This window comes from Hippopotamus amphibius, chromosome 10 (genome assembly GCF_030028045.1).
Source record: "Hippopotamus amphibius kiboko isolate mHipAmp2 chromosome 10, mHipAmp2.hap2, whole genome shotgun sequence".
In the NCBI taxonomy this organism is placed as follows: domain Eukaryota; kingdom Metazoa; phylum Chordata; class Mammalia; order Artiodactyla; family Hippopotamidae; genus Hippopotamus; species Hippopotamus amphibius.
In genome coordinates this window covers 1,090,117-1,109,715 of record NC_080195.1, presented here as the reverse complement: position 1 = coordinate 1,109,715, position 19,599 = coordinate 1,090,117, and the positions used below count along the sequence as shown (strand labels likewise).

Here is a 19,599-nt window from a genome sequence, read left to right as displayed (position 1 = left end):
GATACAGCAGATGCCCAGTGTCCGATGACAGGTTGCGCTCCGACTCATCTCAGGGTCCGTAGGTCTGCCGCTAGGATTCAGAGCAGACACTGGCTCAGGGCTGGGGATGTTACGCGTCCTCGCTTGGGGGAGTGGAGTGGAGTGGAGTGTGGGACGAGGATTGGGAGGACGGGGGCCAGCACTGCTCCTGGTTTGCTGGGGGTTGATGCTGGGGTTGCGGATGCGAGTGGGAGGCATCGCCGGGGTCTGAGGCGAGGTGGTGTGGCCAGAGGGTTCGCTCGGCTGGCGTTGCTGTTACCAGTCCTAGTAAGTCGGGTGAAGATAGGACCGACCGGACTCATGCTGGAACTCAGCTGTCTTTAATTGTGTCGCAGGAGTGAGGTGGAATTTGTCTGTCCCAGAGGGGACTCCTGGGGGTTGTTAGGTCCTGCTTCCTGAAGGAGTAACACGTGGGCGGCTGTTCGTGCGGCAGTGAAGAAGGGGAGGGTGACACGGAAGGTGGGGGCTCGTGTGAGAGTCGCTCCGTCTCCCGAGAGGCCACCTCAGAGCCGTTCAGCAGGGTTTGTGCCGACGGATGGCACTGCTGAGGGGCCGCTGGTAGTAACTGTTGCTCCTGCAAGCGGTGTTTGTCGTCAGGTGGTACATCCGCTGTGCGTCTGTAGCTGTGCCTGTGCGTAGTAGAATGATGCCGGTATTTCATGCTTCTGGGAAAGCACAGGACCGATAACGCAGCCGCGTCCACACGAGTGGAATGAGTGGGCACGGAAAGAAAACGGAGGCTCCGTTTCCATGTGTATATCCAGCACTTCATCCACAACGTGCATCTCGGCGGACGTGTGTTACTGGTGAGAAAGCGGCTATCGTGTCTGACGTGTTGCGGGGAACAAGCCCGCTGAGATCTGCGAAATGAAACAGATGCCCAGCAGGGAGCCAGCATTCACCACGGCGGGCGGAGTGTCTGCTGGGGCTGGGAGGTCAGCGCGTGCGTCCCGGACGGTCGTTGTCACCGGGGTGGTTTTCAGATGCTGGTCATTGCTTCTCTTATCGTTGAATAACAGCAGTGATTTTTCATGTCATTGGCCATGGTTAGATTCCATGTAAGAATAATAATAACATACATTGTATTTATTTTAAGTACTATTTTTGTAATTAGTTTTGTGGGGTTTTCTTCAAAACCTTCAGCTATTTATGGTAGACTTGGGTTGACGGTGGTGGTGTTGGTTGTGGAATTGTATTAAACGTTGGTGGTTCATTTTATGTTTAATAGTATTTTTGATCTACTTAGGGGGAATGTTGGTAGTATTTGGTCACATGACAGCTATAGGTACTGACGAGCACCTGGAAGTTTGGGTTTCTAATAAGACTGTCTTGGGTATATTTCTTTCAGGCTTAATAATAGAGTTTTCAGTAGTGTTTTATGTTTTAAAAGATGAGGAGGTGGAAATCGTATTTAAGTGCAATGGGCTGGGGGATGGGGTAGTTTGTGATACAGGGGATCCTGGTTTGCGGTGAAGAGGCTGTGGGAGCTGCAGCGTTGTGTAGCTGTGGACCTGAGCGGTGGCTGTTACTGGTGGGTCACTCCTTATTGGTGTGTGGTTATTGCAGAGGTTACTCGTGGTAACTAAATAAAATCATGCTTAGGCAGAGGTAACGAGGAGTGAGAGGAAATGTAGTTTATTAGGCCTTTTTGGTCTGAGACCAGTGTAGAGGATTTTATTTGAATAAGGGAGGTGGTTTTTGGTAAAATGCTTTCTAGTCAAACTAAGTCTAGGAGAGAAGATGGTGATTTTGGGCTTGTTGATAGGTTTAAGTAGGGTGGCAGGTGGCGTGTGAGAGCAGGAACATATCCTAGAAGTTTGGAGAATTTAAAGGTGCTTGAGGGGTAATTAAAGTTAAAGTTTTGTGTGGTAAGATTAACTTCGAATGCCAGGGTAAATCCTAGAGTACTTACTGCACGGGCAGTTAGTTGTAGGGAGGAAGGTATGATTATTTGGGGGACTGTTATTGGAGGAATGTTGTTGGAGATAATAAACCCAGCAAAAATGCTTCCCATGGATAGATGTTTAGCAGAGTTGGTTGGTTAGGAGTGGGTTATTCCATTGATTCCAGCTAGGACGGCCTGGAGGTGCGAAGGAGATAATGTGAGTGCTGGCAGCAGCTGTGAGGGCCGTGGCACTCAGGATTGTCCGCAGGGCTCAAGCGTTGGTGTAAGACGTATTAGCGGTCTTGGTAATTACGTCTTTAGCGTAAAACCCAGTGAGGAATGGTATTCCTGTTAGTGCTAGGCTTCCGATAATGAGGACTGCTGTAGGAAAAGGTATTACTTTGAATAGGCCTCCTGTTTCTCGAATATCTTGTTCATCGTTTAGGCTGTGAATGACAGACCCAGAGCGTGTAAATAACGTGGCCTTAGAAAAGGCGTGTGTGCAGATGAGGAGGGATGCTGGGTAAGGCTGCTCCACACCCGTTGCCATGATAAGACCCAACTGGCTTCAAGTGGAGAAAGCAACAACTGTTTTAATACCATTTTGGGTGAGAGCACACATTGCTGTAAGTGAAGTAGTAATAGCGCCAAGCGCAGTGTTATTGTTTGGGTAAACTTATTATTTTCTGTTAAAGGGTAAAGAAGGAGAAGTAAGAAAATACCTGCTTATGAGTATTGCGCTTGAGTGGAGCAAGGCCGAAATGGGGGTAGGACTTTGTACTGCTGAGGGACGTCCCGGGCGGAGACCAGATTGCGTGGATTTTCCAGTTGCAGCCAGTACCAGTCCTGTTCAATGTAGGTTTGGGTGTCTTAGGTCAAGTATGAAGCTTTGTTGCAGATCTCATGCATTTAAATTGAATAGAGGGAGCAGTTTCTCAGAGCCGTCTGGGATGCTGTTTCCCGGGCTGCAGTCCTCATTTTGCCCCAGATAGAACTTAACTCGCAACTCTCACGTTGTGCTTTTTTTTTTTAACTTGATAGTTATGTAGTCTTTATTTTTTGTGCTTCAGAAGAATAAAGGAGAATTTATTAAACAGTTATAATTGGAGCACCAATTCTGAACCAGACTGCTTGGTTCTAGGTAGACAAAGAATGCAAAAGACACAGTCCCTGCCGTCAAGTGGAGAGGTGGTTACTAGAGATGCCTAATACTACGTGCTCGTACGAAGTGTGTAGTGCCCACTTATAAACATTTAAAGATGACCTGAAATCCCATTTCCTAAAGATGACTGCTGTTACAGCACATTTTGGTAAATATCCTTTCAGACGTTTCCCTTTGCATATCTGTACACTTACGAGATGTAACGTTGTGCATTTTTTTTAAGTCGACAGTTTTGGTGACCGCGAATAAGCGACCCAGAGTGGATGTCTCTCCTTCGCCTGAACTCTACGAGGAACCAGAGCCTTGGTACCGGCAGAGGTCCCTTGAGCCCCTCCGCCTCCTCGGGGAGTTCAGACGAATTTGGGTAAGTCTCTCATGGTTCTGGGATCTCCTGTATTGGTTGATGATCCTGAGTTTTACCTGGTGGTTAGCAGGTACCTGCCTCCTCCCATTGGAAAACTGCTAGGGTGGGCCCTGGCTGAAAGATACCAGGGAAACACCCACCCAGCGGATGAACACCGGCTGGGGCTCGGTTGAAAGATACCAGGGTTTGCTCTGTTGTAGGAGACTGGTCTGCACTGAGTGGTTAGGTGAGAGGCTGATCTGATGCTTTTCCTCAGTTAGGCTGCCTTCATTGAATTTGTCAGGATAAAAGTGAAGATATTACATGAGAGCTTGGCTCTGAAGACGAGGGACAAGACTCCTCCCGGCCAGGATGGCTCTCTCAGGCGACTGAGAGATTTACGGGAGTGGTGGAGGCACAGTCCTCACACCCTACGTACAGAGGTCCCATGGGGAAACCCACTCATTAATTAAAACACTTGGTTGCGGGGGTCGCAATAAGATGGGCCATTCAGCGAACGGAGCACCCGCGGTGGTCTTCAACTACCAAAGGGAGAAATCGAGACACGTAAGAGAGCTGAAACGACGCCGGGGTGATGCCTCGGGGAGTTAAGCTCACAAGCAGCACCCTGGCCCAGCACACAACTTCGCTAGTGTTTTTTTATCCCAGACAAATTCAACTTTAAAATGGGAAATAGAGCCTCTCACAAGAAACATGGGGCGTCAGAAGGCCAGGCTCTTTCTAGCACGCCAGCCAGGTTTATGTACGTATAAAACTTATACTTGCAAGTACCTACCTAATTGGGAAAGTTACACTAAGGGAGATCTCAACCTAAAATAACCAAATTTGGGTTCTTTAATATTCCAAAAAATATTTTTGCATGCACTGTTAAAAAAAAAAGCCAGCCTTAAGATCAGACTGAATGGAATGCTTACTTTGATAGGTATCTAGAAGCTTCTAAAAGCGGAAACCATAGAGTAACTTCTTTGCAGGAAACCAATAATTAATTGCTTGAAACTGTATCAGACCAACTTTTCAAAGCCATTTAAAAAAGAAGGAAAAGGGGGTATCTATGAAAATTATGAAACTTCAGTTACGTCAATTAAGTACATAATGCCAGTCAAAGGTTTAATCGACTCCCACTTAATTCCCAACCAGTAGAAAAAGCTAGCTTTGAAGAAAAAAAATTCTCTGCAGAATTCTGACCCTAAGGGAATAAGTCCTACTAGGGAGAACCTGATTTTCTCTCCCTCCGCCTTGAGCTCAGAGCTCTCAGGAACAATTATCTAGACCATCTCTAATTCCTGAGATTGAAAAGGAAAAAAAAAAACTGGAAGAAGCCTTTAAAAATTTTTCTTTATTCCAATTGTTTATAAACTAGTGAGTTTTTATATTGTGATTTCTAATTCATGACTGAGTTTGGAAAATGAAGCTTTGAGATCTCTCATGTCTGTCTGGATATAAGTATGTCTCAGTGTGTGTCTTTGTCTTTCGACATTGTTGCTGAGGTTAACTTGTAAATGAGCTCTATCTGCTTCACTTGAGGAAAAATAGGCGCTTACAAATCGAACATTTCCAAGTACAAGAGAAATTAAGCTAAATAAATTTCAGTTTCAAATTAATACCTGGTATTAATGTTTGTTTGTTGATCTAATTGTGGCTCCAAAAATAATCCAAAGCCCACCAGTTCTTTTACCACTCCCAAACCTTCCCTGTTTATCTTAAGAGGCTTGTAAATAGTAAACAAAGGGGAAACAAAGTCATCTTAAGAGGAACTTGCTTGTACCTTTGAGATGCAAATGTCCTAGCTGGTTGTCTGAGGAACCCTCATCTTTTTAAATGCAAATTTGAAAAAAAGATGTATCTTTTTAAATGCAAATTTGAAAAAAAGAGGTAAATTTAGATCTTGACTTGTCAAGGATAAATAGAAATCCTATTTCTTTCCTGTAGGGAGTAGTAGGAAGGATTTAGCCATCAGGATAGGGGACCTCGATTTGTTCCACCTCCTAGAAGCCCAGTTTGAATCCAGCCCCTTGTAACTGTTGGGTTTTATGTTCTACCTGACTCAGTGCTGAAATCTGACATGGGAGCTCTGAGGCCTCTGTGTGTGTTTGTGTGTTCATGTGTGTCTCATATGTGTGTTATAGGTGTGTGGTATAGCCAAAAACGAATTCATAAAAGAGCTCTACTTACTTGGCTTTTAAAAAATTAAGTACTTATATAACTACTCAGAAATAGAAAATTATCTGGCCAGTATGAGTTTCAGGTTCATGACATTGGGAAAATTCAGTACTAAACTGATATCTGGTATTGAAGGTGGCTTAAGCTTGTTGGCTTGATTAATATAGACATGTTTTATAGTCATTAATATTAAGTATAATACTTTTATTGTGCCTAGATGTAAGTTAAATAAAACCTTGTTATATATCTGTTACAAATTTGTCAGCAAGGAAAGTAACTTGATGTGAAGAAACTTCTAAGGAAAGAAAATGTAAATGAGATAAGAGCTTTTAGATAAACTCTATTAAGAATAATTATACTTGAGGAATGTCTGCCTAAAATAGTCTCTCCAGATTCTGGTAACTTGAAATTCTAGAGTTGCACTAAATTAAGGGATGAAAGCTTATTGACTAGCTAGGTCATTCCCAAGTAAAATAAGATACTGAAACATTAATTACTGAACATTGGCTTCCTTTTACAGAGAAACAAAAGGGTATTTAGAACTATTGATGAATATGTTTGGTGCCACGTTCTGTAAAGAAAGCAAATGTTTTTAGAAAATATCACTGGTATTTATGTTCACCCATCTACAGAATGCTAACATAAAAGACAGTTCATGGTTGCTTAAGGAAAGTAGGACATGTGTTTTCAAGAAGGCATGAGGAATGGGATTACATTTTATTAAGGGAAAAGAAAGTAGGTCTGACTTACAGGTGGCTGTTTCCGAATGGGAATTAAAGTAATGGTACAGAAAGTGATAAGAAGGTTTGGGGAAGATGGGCCCTGAGAAAAGAGTTTTGTACCCGGTGAGGACTGACTAAGTTTAGAGTAAATTTAGTTGAGTAAATTATTTTAAAAGTAAGCTGGTGCAAAACTTGAATTTGGCTTTTCTCTCTGTTAAGGGGACAAGTTTTCTTAAAACACTGAACTGCCTTTTGATAACAGATTTTAAGTTTCCTGACCTTTTAAGTGATCTGTTCTTGTTACTTTGGCTAAGTGAATAAGCATGGTTTCACAGCGACCTGTGATCCTATCTGACTGAGTGTTCTAAAGCCATTTTGATATTTTTGATAAAACTTCCTAAAACAAATTCTGATGAAGTCCTTTTGACCTCTAGCTAACTTTGGGAGTCTTCAAAGGGCCCCTGAAACATCCCAAAGAGAGATACAAACTAGGTTCATTTGGTACATTCAGTTACATGGGAAGTATTGTCAAATGAGTAATAAATCTTCTTAGGTTTTAGTGTATGGTAAAATGTTATTATATAGGTATTCTAGAAATTGTATGGAGTTCCTAAAATTCTGATATGTCCTGGTTAAATGTTATCAGTCATAATTCTAGTTATTATCTTAAAGTGTTGTATGTCACATCAGTAACCAGTTTCCTTGCAATCAGATTTTAAACGTACCTTCTTAAGCCTTATGTCATTATAGACAGTTACGGTTTTATTCTGATGCCTTTGCAAAACATGCTTCCTCTTCAAGAAGATTTATTCTAACATTTAGACCATAATGCTGAACTGGGTAAGAAATTGAAGAATCCTAATGAGAAACCTGAAGATGTCATAAAGCTGTTAACAGAAAGGATTAGTTACATAGGACTGAGTAAATTGGTGAATATGGTTATTTTATAGTTTCTACCTGAAACTATATTTTGTAGTTTCTACCTGAAAAATAACTGGTTTAAATCTGTGTTTTCCAAATGTAAGGAAAACCTTCCCCTGAAACTAATTATGACTTACAGTAATTTGGTAAATGATTCCTTTGTAAGCAGGATTGAAACATGTATCTTTCCTATCTGTTCCCTCCAGACATTGGAAACTCGTAAGTTCCCGTCAGCTTTATCAGATAAATTAGGAAGGCTACCTCACTAACAGGTATAGAAAACTCAAGGTATGTTGGGAACCTTGAAAAGGCAGGAATTCACCTACATCTGTTAGGCAGAAATCTGTGATAAGCCCTTGGCGTGGCTTTCCTAGCCCTGAGAGGTCTTTTAAAAGTCCGGTCTGAGACTCCTTATAAAAGTTTCAGCAAAGCAGAAAGCCTATGTGATCAATTATAGTTACATAAATTATCAGGCCAAGTTTCTTTTGAGACCAGACATTTTGAAAACACATTAGTCTAAATTTGTTTATATTTGGTAAAAATGAGGGTAACTTTAGAGAGAAAAGGATTGTTTCAGTGAATATGAAGTGCCCGTGTTGCTGATGGAGGTCTGTATTTACTAAGATTCACTCCCTGGATAGTTCCTTGCTGTTAACTCTATATGAATGTGAAGTCTGAGTTTTTACAAGGACACTCTAAGTTTGTTTCTGAAGCTTATCTCAGGAATATGGCTTTGGATGAAAAGCACATGCCCCACGACCTGCAACCCGGGGTTATACTTACTAGAAAGGACGTAATTTAAAGGACCATCTCCAACCTAGAGGGAAGGACACTTATCAGAGGAGAAACTGCTCTCACACTAGGATGAGAGGAAGCCGACATCAGAAGCAGACAGCTAGCCCAAGATGCTGGACCTGACTCGTATGAGCATTTATAATGTTTTCTTGACTTCTTGGACCTTTGCATATAAATCAAATGTTTTTCTATCATGGACGCAATCCTATGCTAATTTAAAAAATCAGTCCAATTGCTGGGTTTATGGCCAATTACCTATGACTAGTACTTTTGGGTTACCTTGGTGGATTTCTTCCTTCCAAGGCTCTAATTGAATGGCCCTTAGGAAATTTACTCTAGAGGAAAAAATTATAGTCCTGTTCTGGGGATCCCCTTGCCTGGCCAAATAATAGTATGTGCTCTGAGCCTGGCCATAGATTCAAATTTTCTTTTAAGGTCACTCAGGCTCAATCAGAACGACAGCCAAGTCTCAAACAAAACTTTTACCTCTTGTCTATCAAAAGGAAACCTCCTACAATTTAGGGATGGATTGATGTGGTTAACGCCAGGCTATGATCATTTAAGTTTAAAAACTCCCCTATGTTGGGAACAATTAAGTCATACTAAGGATGATCAGCCCAGCCACATCAGGAAATTGGGCTGGGGGCCTTATGAACAATGCCTGCATGTCATTACCTTAGAGGCAGTGATTGGTCTGGAACTGACTGAGTCAGAGGACCAGAGATTCACTGGGTTACATCTAATGAAACTCATTGGATTTGTGGTACTAATTTATGGCCTTGGCTTCCACTGGAATGGGTAGGAAGATGTGCCCTAGGGTTCCCACGGACTCAAGGTCATATATGTAATAAATTAGAGGCCACGGCACGAGCTGATGGGTCAGGAGATCTGTATTCTGTATGACCATTTAGCAGCTATTTTTGCGCCTTCTAATCAGCCATATAGAGGCCTTAACAAAATTCACTCAACAGGCCTTAAATGACAGTAACCAGGCTATCAGCCTATTGAATTTTGAGGTCTCTATGATGAGAGAAGCGGTGCTATAAAACCACATGGCCCCCGACATGCTTACAGCATCTCAGGGAGGCACCTGTGCCATAATCCAGACTGAATGCTGTGTTTTCATACTTGATGAATCCTCTAATGTAACACATTTAATGAAGCCTGTGAAAAATCAGATTTCTGCCTTAAGCGACCCACTCCCAAGTCTTGACGACCTCTTCAAAAACTGGTTTGGCGTGGGAAGCTTTTGGCTTAACTTATACTTACAAGTTATAACTTATAACTCTATTAATGTTATTAACTATATTGTTTGCATTTTGCCTGTTTTACAAGGTATCGTTTCTTGTTACGAAATGTGTGGCTGAGCCACTGACAAAAATAATGATGACTAGGTGACTTGAAACAGTTGATCAGACATATAGTTCTGTATGCGATCAGTGATCGTAACAGTGTAACTCTGGATGTGGGAAGATGCAGCAAGAGGGAATTTTTCCTGCACCGTAACAGAGCAGGAACACAGCTGGTCCAGAGACCTTTGACTTTTGTAGAAAAGACCTAGCCCCATACTGGCACACTGAGTGGCCTATCAGCGACATCTTCGCCAGACCTAGGAACGAGCCTTCCTAGCGCCGTGGGACGAAATGGTCATGAAGCGCCTCCCAAAGCGTGGTCGAATGTATGACCATGAGGGGGCCTGTCAACTACAGATTGGCACTTGCCATCTGCCTCTACGAGGATTAAATCACACTGCGCTGCTGCAGCGGCTGACCTTCCACACCCCCTGCAGGGAACTCAGGGTGGAGACCAGGAATGAGGCACTCTGTGCTTTGGAAAAATGGGTGGACAGGTCTTCAGATAGTTAGATGTGTTCAGGAGCTGATTCTGTGAGCCAGTCCTTGCATCTCCTCATCTCCAGAGAAGCACTAAATCCCTGCGTGGTGACGTCGGCTCCTCGTGACTCGCAGAAACCCCCTGCACAAGTGTGTGTTTGATTGCCCGGGCTCCTCCTTCGCCAAGATCACACGTATACTAATCTTCCCCCCACCTCCTCAGAACAGTTTCTCAGAGCTCTCTGGGATACAGTCTCCTGGGCTGCAGTCCTCATTTTGCCCCAGATAAAACTTGTTAAAAAAAAAGTTAAATAGAAATCATGCTGTTGATATAATAAATCCAATGTCTCCAATTCGATTGTGCAGAATTGCTCAAAGAGCAGCTGTATTTGCGTCTGCTCATCTGATCAGTAGGAAAGACAACACAGTATATCCTTCCATCTATTTGCGTAGTTTTCAATGTCTTTCATCAGTGTCTTTGTAGTTTTCCAAGTACAGGTCTTTTACCTCCTTAGGTAGGTTTATTCCTGCTTATTTCATTCTTTTTGATGCGAACATAAATAGGGTTGTTTCCTTAATTTCTCTGAACTCAGTGTACAGAAATACAACAGATTTCTGTATATTAATTTTGCATCCTGCAAGCTTACCAAATTCATTGAGCTCTAGTAGTTTTCGAGTGGCATCTTTAGGATTTTCTATATGTAGTATCATGTCACCTAGACACATGACAGTTTTCTTTCTTTTCCAATTAGGGTTCCTTTTATTGCTTTTTCTTTGATTGCTGTGGCTAGGACTTCCGAAACTATACTGAATAAAAGTGGAGACAGTGGTCATCCTTGTCTCGTTCCTGATCTGAGAAGAAAGTTTCAGCTTTTCACCGGTGAGTGTGATGCTAGCAGTGGGCTTATTTATGTGCCCTTCATGTCACGCTCTGTTTCCTCTACACCCACTCTGAGGTTTCATCATAAATGGCTCTTGAATTTAGTCAAAAGCAGTTTCTGCATCTTTTGAGGTGATACTGTGGCTTTTACTCAGTTTGTTAATGTGGCGAACGTATCACACTGACTTCACCCCTGGGGTGAACCTCCCGTGATGGTTATGTCTGAGCCCTGTAATGTGTTCCTGAATTCCGCTGCTAATCGATTGAGGATTTTTACAGACATATGCTCATCAGTGTTACTGGCCTGCAACTTTCTTTTTTCTTTGATTTGTCTGGTTTTGGTATCAGGGTGATGGTGGCCTCATAGAATGCGTTCAGAAGTGTTCCTTCCTCTGCAGTGTTTTTGGAATGACTTCAGAAGGGTAGGTATTAACTCTTCTCTGAAAGTCCAGTGGAATTCACCTGTGAAGCCATCTGGTCCCGGACTTTTGTTTGTTGGGGGTTTTAAATTACTGATTCAATGTCAGCACTGGTACTTGGTCTTTCTCTTGGGAGGACGTGCATTTCTAAGAATGTGTCCGTTTCATCTAGCGCACCCCTTTACTGGTGTTCGGTTGCTCGTGGCAGTCTCGTGGGCCCTCTGTGTGTCTGTGGCACTGGTTATGACCTGTTCCCTTCTGAGTTTTGTTGATTGGGCCCTCTCCCTTTTTTCTGGATTGAGTCTGGGTAAAGGTTTATCAATTTTGTTTCTCTCTTCAAAAAAACAGCTCCTTGTTTCATTGACCTTTCCTGTTTTTTAGTCTTTTTCATTTATATCTGCTCTGATCTTTAAGATTTCTTTCCTTCTAAATATGGGTTTTGTTTATTCTTTTTCTGGTTCCTTCGGGAGTAAGGTTAGATTGTTAGAGATTTTTTTTTTGTTTTCGGAGGAAAACGTGTATCCTTAGAACTTCCCTCTTAGAACTGCCTTTGCTGCTTCCCGTGGATTTTTGGATCATTGTATTTACATTTGTCTCCAGGTATTCTTAAATTTCTTCTTTGACTTCTTCAGTGACCCATTGGTTATTGTTCTTTATTTTTTTCTTATACCTCTTTATTGGAGTGTAACTGCTTTACAATGTTGTGCTGGTTTCTGCTGTACAACGGAGTGAATCAGGCACCTGTATACATATATCCCCACATCCCCTCCCTCTCGAGCCTCCCTCCCCCCCTCCCCATCCCACCCGCCTAGGTCGTCACAGAGCATCGAGCAGATCTCCCTGTGCTCTGCAGCAACTTCCCACGAGCCATCTGTTTTACATTTGGTCGTGTGTATATGTCAGTGCTACTCTCTCACTACGTCCCAGCCTCCCCTTCTCTCCTTGTGTTCTCAAGTCCATTCTCTATGTCTGCATCTCTATTCCTGCCCTGCCAATAGGTTCATCAGCACCCTTTTTCTAGATTCCATATATATGCGTTAGCATACGGTATTTGTTTTTCTCTTTCTGGCTTACTTTGCTCTGTATGACAGACTCTAGGTCCAGCTACCTCACTGCAAGTAACTTTATCTCATTCCTTTTTATGACTCATAGTCCATTGGTTGTTTAGTAGCGCACTATTTAGGCTCCACGTGTTTGTGCTTTTTGCAGTTTTCTTGTTGATTTCTAGTGTCATGGCCTCTTGGTCAGAAAAGATCCTTGATGTTATTTCAGTTTTCTCACTCACTGAGGTTTGTACTGAGGCCTGGCATGTGATCTGTCCTGGAGAACATTTCACGTGCACTTGAAAGAATGTGTACAGTAAGTCCCCGATGCACTAACGAATTCTCCTCCGAGAGCACGTCTGTAAGTCCAGTTTGTTCGTAAGTCCAGTTTGTTCGTAAGTCCAACAAACCCTAGGTACCCAACTAACCCAGTCGGCTATATGGTACTGTAATAGGTTTATAATGCTTTTCACACAAATAATGCATAAAAAACAAACACAAAAAGTAAAGAAGACCTTTTTAAAAGTGTTACAGGACAGCACCCTGAAAAGTCCAGTAGTGCAGTACAGTAGCTGCACACAGGGGCGGCACTGAGTGAGCAGGCAGGGAGAGCTGCTACCTGGAGGAGGTGGAGAGGAGGCGGAGAGGGCAGAGCTGGGGCACGGTCAGCAGCAGGAGACGGAGGGCGGGCTGCAGGTTCACTCACACCTGACGCTGACGGCACAGGTTCTGGTTCCCTGCTGGATTCAATTCCATCTACCCTCCTGAAAAAATAACCCAGTGATGTCTGGGTAGTGGTTCGGTTTTCTCATCACAGATGACACGGTAGCACTGGATTGCATTCTGAACGGCTGCTGCAACCCTCGTGTACCGTTCTCCGTTCAGGTCCTGTGCCTCAAACACTAACAGAGCCTCCTCAGATAAACAAAATCCCCTTGCCATCTCCTGTGTCATCAGTCTTTGGTTCTTCAGTTACTTCTTCCTCTTGTCGCTCCAACTCTCAGTGACTTTCACTTCTGTCTCCATGGGTATCGCCTGGCGCGTCCTAGCAGCACCAGCTACGTCACTGCTGCTCTTACACTTGCTTCCAGACGTCCTGGGCTTGACATAAAGATACTGTGCTCTATACAGTGCTGTACAGGAAAGTACACAAGAGCACAGCCACTTGTAGGGATGCACGCACATGACAATGTACACCAGACACGTGAACTACCTTACGTGACTGGACACGTGAATGTGTGTTTGCATCTTTGAAAGTTCTCAGCTGGAAGATCTGTATGCAGGGAACTTACTGTGTTCTGCTTTTGGATGGAATGTTCTAAGTATATGTATATATCAAGTCCATCTGATTTAATGTGTTAAGGCCAGTGTCTGCTCCTTGATTTTCTGTCTGGATGATGTGTCCGTTGACTGTAAGTGGTGTTAAAAGCTCCCACTGTTACTGTGCTGCTGTCAGTTTCTGCCCTTATGTAAATACTTGCCTTAGACATTCAGGTGCTCCTGTGTTGGGTGCATATATATTTACAATAGTTGTATCTTCTTGGATTGATCCCTTGATCATTATATGATGTCCTCCTTTGTTTCTCGTAACAGTCTTTGTTTTGAAGTCCATTTTGTCTGATAGGTATTTCTACCTCTGCTTTCTTTTGATTTCTATTTGCGTGGAATACCACTTTCTGTCCCTGCCCTTCTCAGTCTATATCTTGTAGGCAGCATCTAAACAGGTCTTCTTTTTTGTATCTATTCAGTCACTCTGTCTTTTGATTGGAGCATTTAGTCTATTTACATTAAAGCAACTATTGATATGTACGTACTTATTGCCATTTTGTTCGCTGTTTTGGGGGTGTTTTGTAGTTTCTTTGTTCCTCTCTTCATGATTTGATGACTCTCTGTAGTGTCCAGGTTCCTCTGTTCTTTGTATCTCCGTGTGGCACTGTAGCTTGGGGTCTGTCACCACCGTGAGGTTACAGGCAGCAGTCTATACATGTGACGGTTTTAAGTTGCTGATCACTTGATTTCAGGTGCAGTTGAACAGTCCTGCATCGTGTTTTACATCTGTTTTGTAGATGATTATACTAAATTGACTTCTTACTAGCTTTGTACATGATTGAGTACCCTTACTAAATATTTGCCTTTACCAATGAGCTTTTTCCTTCCATAATTTTCATGTTTTAATTGTGGCCTTCTCTTTTTTTGCTTAGAGGAGTCCCATTAACACTTCTTGTAGAGCTGGTTTGGTGGTGCAGAACTTTTTAGCTTTTGCTTGTCTGTAAAATTCTTGATCTCTCCATCAAATCTGAATGAAAGTCTTGCCGGCTAGAGTATTCTTGGTTGTAGGTTTTTCTCTTTTATCACTTTAGATATATTGTGCTGCTTCCTTCTGGCCTGCAGAGTTTGTGTTGAAAACTCAGCTGAAAGCCTTATGGGCGTTCCTTTGTTGTTACCAGTTGCTTTTCCATTACTGCTTCTAATGTTCTCTCCAGTTTTTGCCGTTTTGCTTACAGTGTGTCTGGTGGGGTCCCCTGTGGGCTCATCCTGTTTGGAACTCTGTGCTTCCAGGACCTGGATGTCTGTGTCCTCTCTCAGGTGAGGGAAGTTCTCAGCTATTTCTCTGCCCCTTTTTCTCTTCCCTTTCCAGGACCTTTACCCGTAAGTATTAGTGCACCTGGCGTCCCGGAACCTCTGATTTTTTCTGCTCGGCATCAGCGATGTCCACTGGCTGCGGCTCGCTGACCTGTTCCTCTCCATCAGTCTGTTGGTTTCTTCTCCTGCATGCCTTTGTTGTTGTTATAGGCTTCATCTGCCTGGGCTTTTTATATTTTCTCATTCTTTAACTAAAACTTCTGGCTTCCTGCTCCATTAATGCATTCTCCTCCTGAGTCCTTCCATCAGCTTTATGTCGTTCCTGCATTTGGAACATGTTCCTCTGTCATCTCATCTTGCCCGAATCGCTGTACTTTATGTGCCTGGTGGGTGGTTGTGTTTCCCGACCTTGGAGAAGTGGCCTCTGCAGGCGACATCCTGTGTGTCCCAGAGGCGCACTCCCCTCTTGTCACCAGAGCTGTGTGCTCTAGGGGTTCCCCTGATGAGGGCGGCATACGTCCTTCTGTTGTGGCAGGCTGAACACTGTGGGTGGTCTTGTAGGTGTGGCTGGCCCCCCCGGGGGCGGGGCTAGTGCTGGATCACTGGTGGGCAGACTCGGGGTCCAGGAAATGCTGGGGCTGCTGCCCACCCACTGGTGGTAAAGCCAGGTCCTGGGGTTCGATAGCTGGTGTCAGATTGCTGATGGGTGGGGTCCAGGTGTCCTGAAGCTGGTATTGGCCTGCTGCTCAGTGGGCTGGGTCCTGTCACAGCAGGTGGCAGGGCTGTAGTTGTCCTGGGGCTGGTGTCTGCCCACTGGTTAGGTGAGGGTGGCCTCAAGGCTAGAGCAGGCTTGCTGGTGGGCAGGGCTGAGTCCCGGGATCTCTGGCTGCAGGGCTCTGGGGGTCCCTGGTCTAGTACCTCTGCACTGGTGTGCGGGGCAAGTCCTGGGCCCTCTGAGGGGCAGGACACGTCCGGGGCGGCTGTGGGCTGCGGGTCTTAAAGCAGCCCGTCTGCTGGGAGGGGCCGATCCCTGCCCGGTTCATTGCTTAGCCGGAGGCATCCCAGTACTGGTGCCTGCAGGCTGTTGGGTGGGGGTGGGGCTGGGTCCTGAGGCGAGTGCGTGTGGGGTGTCCCACAGTGGTGGTTGCCAGCGTGTGTCCACGTGGTACAGTGAGCTCTGCCTTGCCGCTGCTGGAGCTGCAGGTACCCCCGGCCTCTGCAGGAGGGTGAGATGGTCCGCACGTGGGGCTGACCCAGGCTCCTTCGAGACCCTGCTGCTGCCCTGGGTCTCAGAGCACGTGAGATGTGTGCGTCCTTTTTTTAAAGTTTTTAAATTTTTATTTTTTTAATTTATTTCATTTTTGGCTGTGTTGGGTCTTCATGGCTGTGTGTGGGCTTTCTCTAGTTGCAGTGAGTGGGGGCTACTCTTTGTCATGGTGTGTGGGCTTCTCATCATGGTAGCTTCTCGTTGCAGAGTACAGACTCTAGGTGCGCGGGTTTCAGTAGTTGTGGCACGTGGGTTCAGTAGTAGTGGTGCACGGGCTCTAGAGCACAGGCTCAGTAGTTGTGGCAGGCGGGCTTAGTTGTTCCATGGCACGTGGGATCTTCCTGGCCCAGGGCTTGAACCCGTGTCTGCTGCATTGGCAGGCGGATTCTTAACCACTGCGCCACCAGGGAAGCCTGTGTGTGTCATCTGTGTCCCATGGCCCTATGGATCTCCTGAAACTAAGCCCCACTGGCCTTCAAAGCCAAATGGTCTGGGGCTTGTCTTCCTGGTGTAGGTCCCACACACTGGGGTGCCTGATGTGGGGCCCAGATGTCTTGCTCCCTGAGGAAAACCTCTGAAATTGTAACTGTTCCCCCATTTGTGGGCCACCCACTCTGGGGTCTGGGTCCTTTTTTTATTGAAGTATAGTTGACCTACAATATTGTTTCAGGTGTACAGCATAGTGATTCAGAATTTTTACAGATTATACTTCATTATAAATTCTTACAAGATAATGGGTATAGTTCTCTGTGCTGTACAGTAAATCCTCATTAGTTTCTATCTGTTGCTCCCGTACTCTTCATTTGTCTCTCCCTCCCGTCTCCCCTTTGGTAACTATAAGGTTGTTTTCTAGAAGTTTGTCCGTGAGTCTGTTCCTGTTTTACATATACATTCATTTGTATTTCTTAGATTCTGCGTATGCATGGTACCATATAGTATTTGTCTTTCTCTGACTCATTTCTCTACGTGCAGTATTCTCTAAGTCCATCCACATTGCTGCAGATGGCATTCTTTCATTCTTCTTTAATGGCTGAGTAGTAGTCCATCGTGTATGTATGTACCGCATCTTCTTTATCCATTCATCTGCCGATGCACACTTATGTAGCTTCCATGTCCTGGCTATTGTGAATAGTGCTGCTGTGAGCATTGGGGTGCGTGGATCTTTTCAAATTAGTGTTTTTGTTTTTTTTCTGGAAATATGCCCAGAAATAGAACTGCTGGATCATATAGTAGTTGTATTTCTAGTTTTTTGGGACCCTCCATACTGTTTTACGTAGTAGCTGCACCAATGTACACTCCCTTGAAAAGCGTAGGCGGCTTCCCTTTCCTCTACATCCTGTCCAACATTTGTTCTTTGTAGATGATTTGACGATGGCCACTCTGACAGGTTTGGGGTGATACCTTACTGTAATTTTGATTTGCATTGCTCTGTTAATTAGCAGTGTTGAGCATCTCTTCATGTGCCTGTTGGCTATCTGTATGTCTCCTTTGGAAAAATGTCTGTTCCAGTCTTCTGCCCATTTTTTGGATTGGATTTTTTTTTCCCCTTTGGTATTGAGTTGTATGAGCCATTGGCATATTTTGGAAAGTAACCCCTCTGTTGGTTGCATCATTTGCAAATAGTCCCTCCCCTTCAGCAGGTTGCTTTTTTCATTTTGTTGATGGCTTCCTTTGCTACGCAAAATCTTTCATGCTTAATTAGGTCTCATTTGTTTTTATTATTATTACTATTTGTTGTTGTTTTGCTTTAATTGCTTTTACCTTCGGTGACTGATTCAGGAAATAGTGCTACCATGTATATTCTCTTATGGTTTTACGTCATACATTTAGGTCTTAAAACCACTTTGAGTTTAGAACGTTCCCTCACACCACATCGAAAACTAATCTGTCTTTTCCTGTGGCTGTCCAGCGTGTCCAGCATGACTCATTGAAGACATGGTCTTTTCTCCATTGTATATTCTTGCCTCTTTTGAAGATTGACTGTAGGTGCGTGGGTTTATTTCTCTGTGACATTGCTCTATGTCTGTTTTTGTGCCGATACGACACTGCTTTGATCACTGCAGCTTTATAGTGTAGTCTGAAGTCTGGGAGGGTCTTATCTCCAGCTTTGCTCTTTTTTTCTAAGGTTGCTTTGGCAATTCAGAGTCTTCTGTAGTTTTGTACAGATTTTTGGATTATTCTAGTTCCGAGAAGAACGTCCTCAGTATTTTGAGAGGGGTTGAGCTTTGGGTATCATGGCCATTTTAATATTCTTCCAAGCCAAGGGCACGGGGCATCTTTCCATTTCTTTCATCATCTCCGATTTCTTTTGTCGATGTTTTCTGTAGTTTCCCAGCATGTAGGCTTTTCCCCTCCTTCGTTAAGCTTATTCCTAGGGTTTTTTTAATGTGACTTTTAAATGGGATGTTTTTAGTTTCTCTTTCTGATATTTCATTATTAGTGTATAGAAATGAAACATATTTCTGTATATTAACAAGCTTGCTGAATCCATTAGTTCTCACAGTTTTTAGGTGGAGACTTTAGGGTTCTCGATACGGAATATCATGTCATCTACAAGTAGGGACAGTTGTGCCTCTTTGCTTCCATCTGGATACCCTCTCTTTCTTTTCCATATCTGATCTGCCGTGGCTAGCACTTCCAATATTATGTCGAACAGAAGTGGTGAGAGTAGGCATCCTTGTCTTTTTCCTGAATTTAACAGAAAGGCTTTCAGCTCTTTACTGTCAAGTATTATATTGGCTGTGGGTTTGCTTTAATGACCTTTATTAATGTTGATATATGTTCCCTCTCTACCCTCCTTGGTAAGAGCTTCTATCATGAATGGATGTTGAATTTTATCAGATGCTTTTTCTGCATCTATTGAAATGATCATGTGGTTTCTGTCTTTCCTTTAGTTAGTGTGGTGTATCACATCGGTGTTTTTGTTTTGTTTTTGTTTTCGTTTTGCATATGTTGAACCATCTTTGGAACCCTGGAATGAGTGCAACTTGAGAATGGTGTATGACCCTTTATATGTATCGTTGGATTTGCTGTGCTGATATTTCCATGAGGATTTTTGCAGCTGTTCATCACAGATGTTGGCCTGTAATTTTCTTCTTTTGTAATGTGTTTGTCTGGCTTTGGTGTCAGGATGATGGTGGCTTCATGGAATGAATTTGGCCGTGTTCCCTCTTCAGTTATTTGGGAGAGTTTCAGAAGGACAGATAGAAGTTCTTTGTGTGCTAGGTAGAATTCCCCTGTGAAGCCGTCCACTCTTGTTTGCTGGGAGTTCTGTTTTGTTGATTAATTGCAGGTTCAGTTTCCCTTCTCCTGATCAGTTCAAATTGTCTGCTTCTTCTTGACTCAATCTTAGTCGTCTGTAGGTTTCTAGAAATGTGTCCGTTGCTTCTAGGTTGTCCAGTTGGTTGACATATAACTCTTCATAGCAGTGTGACTCTGTTTTGTATTTTTGTGGTATCAGTTATTCATCTTTTCATTTCTTACTTTATTTGGTCCTCTCTTCTTGGTGAGTCAGGCTAAAGGTTTAT

The 19,599-nt window shown here is 43.6% G+C and overlaps 1 pseudogene; it reads right to left on the bottom strand.

Moving 5' to 3' along the window:
- Positions 1-349: 349 nt before the first annotated feature.
- The window catches only part of LOC130830482 (NADH-ubiquinone oxidoreductase chain 5-like), a 30,484-nt pseudogene continuing 11,234 nt past the window's right edge, over positions 350-19,599 (bottom strand).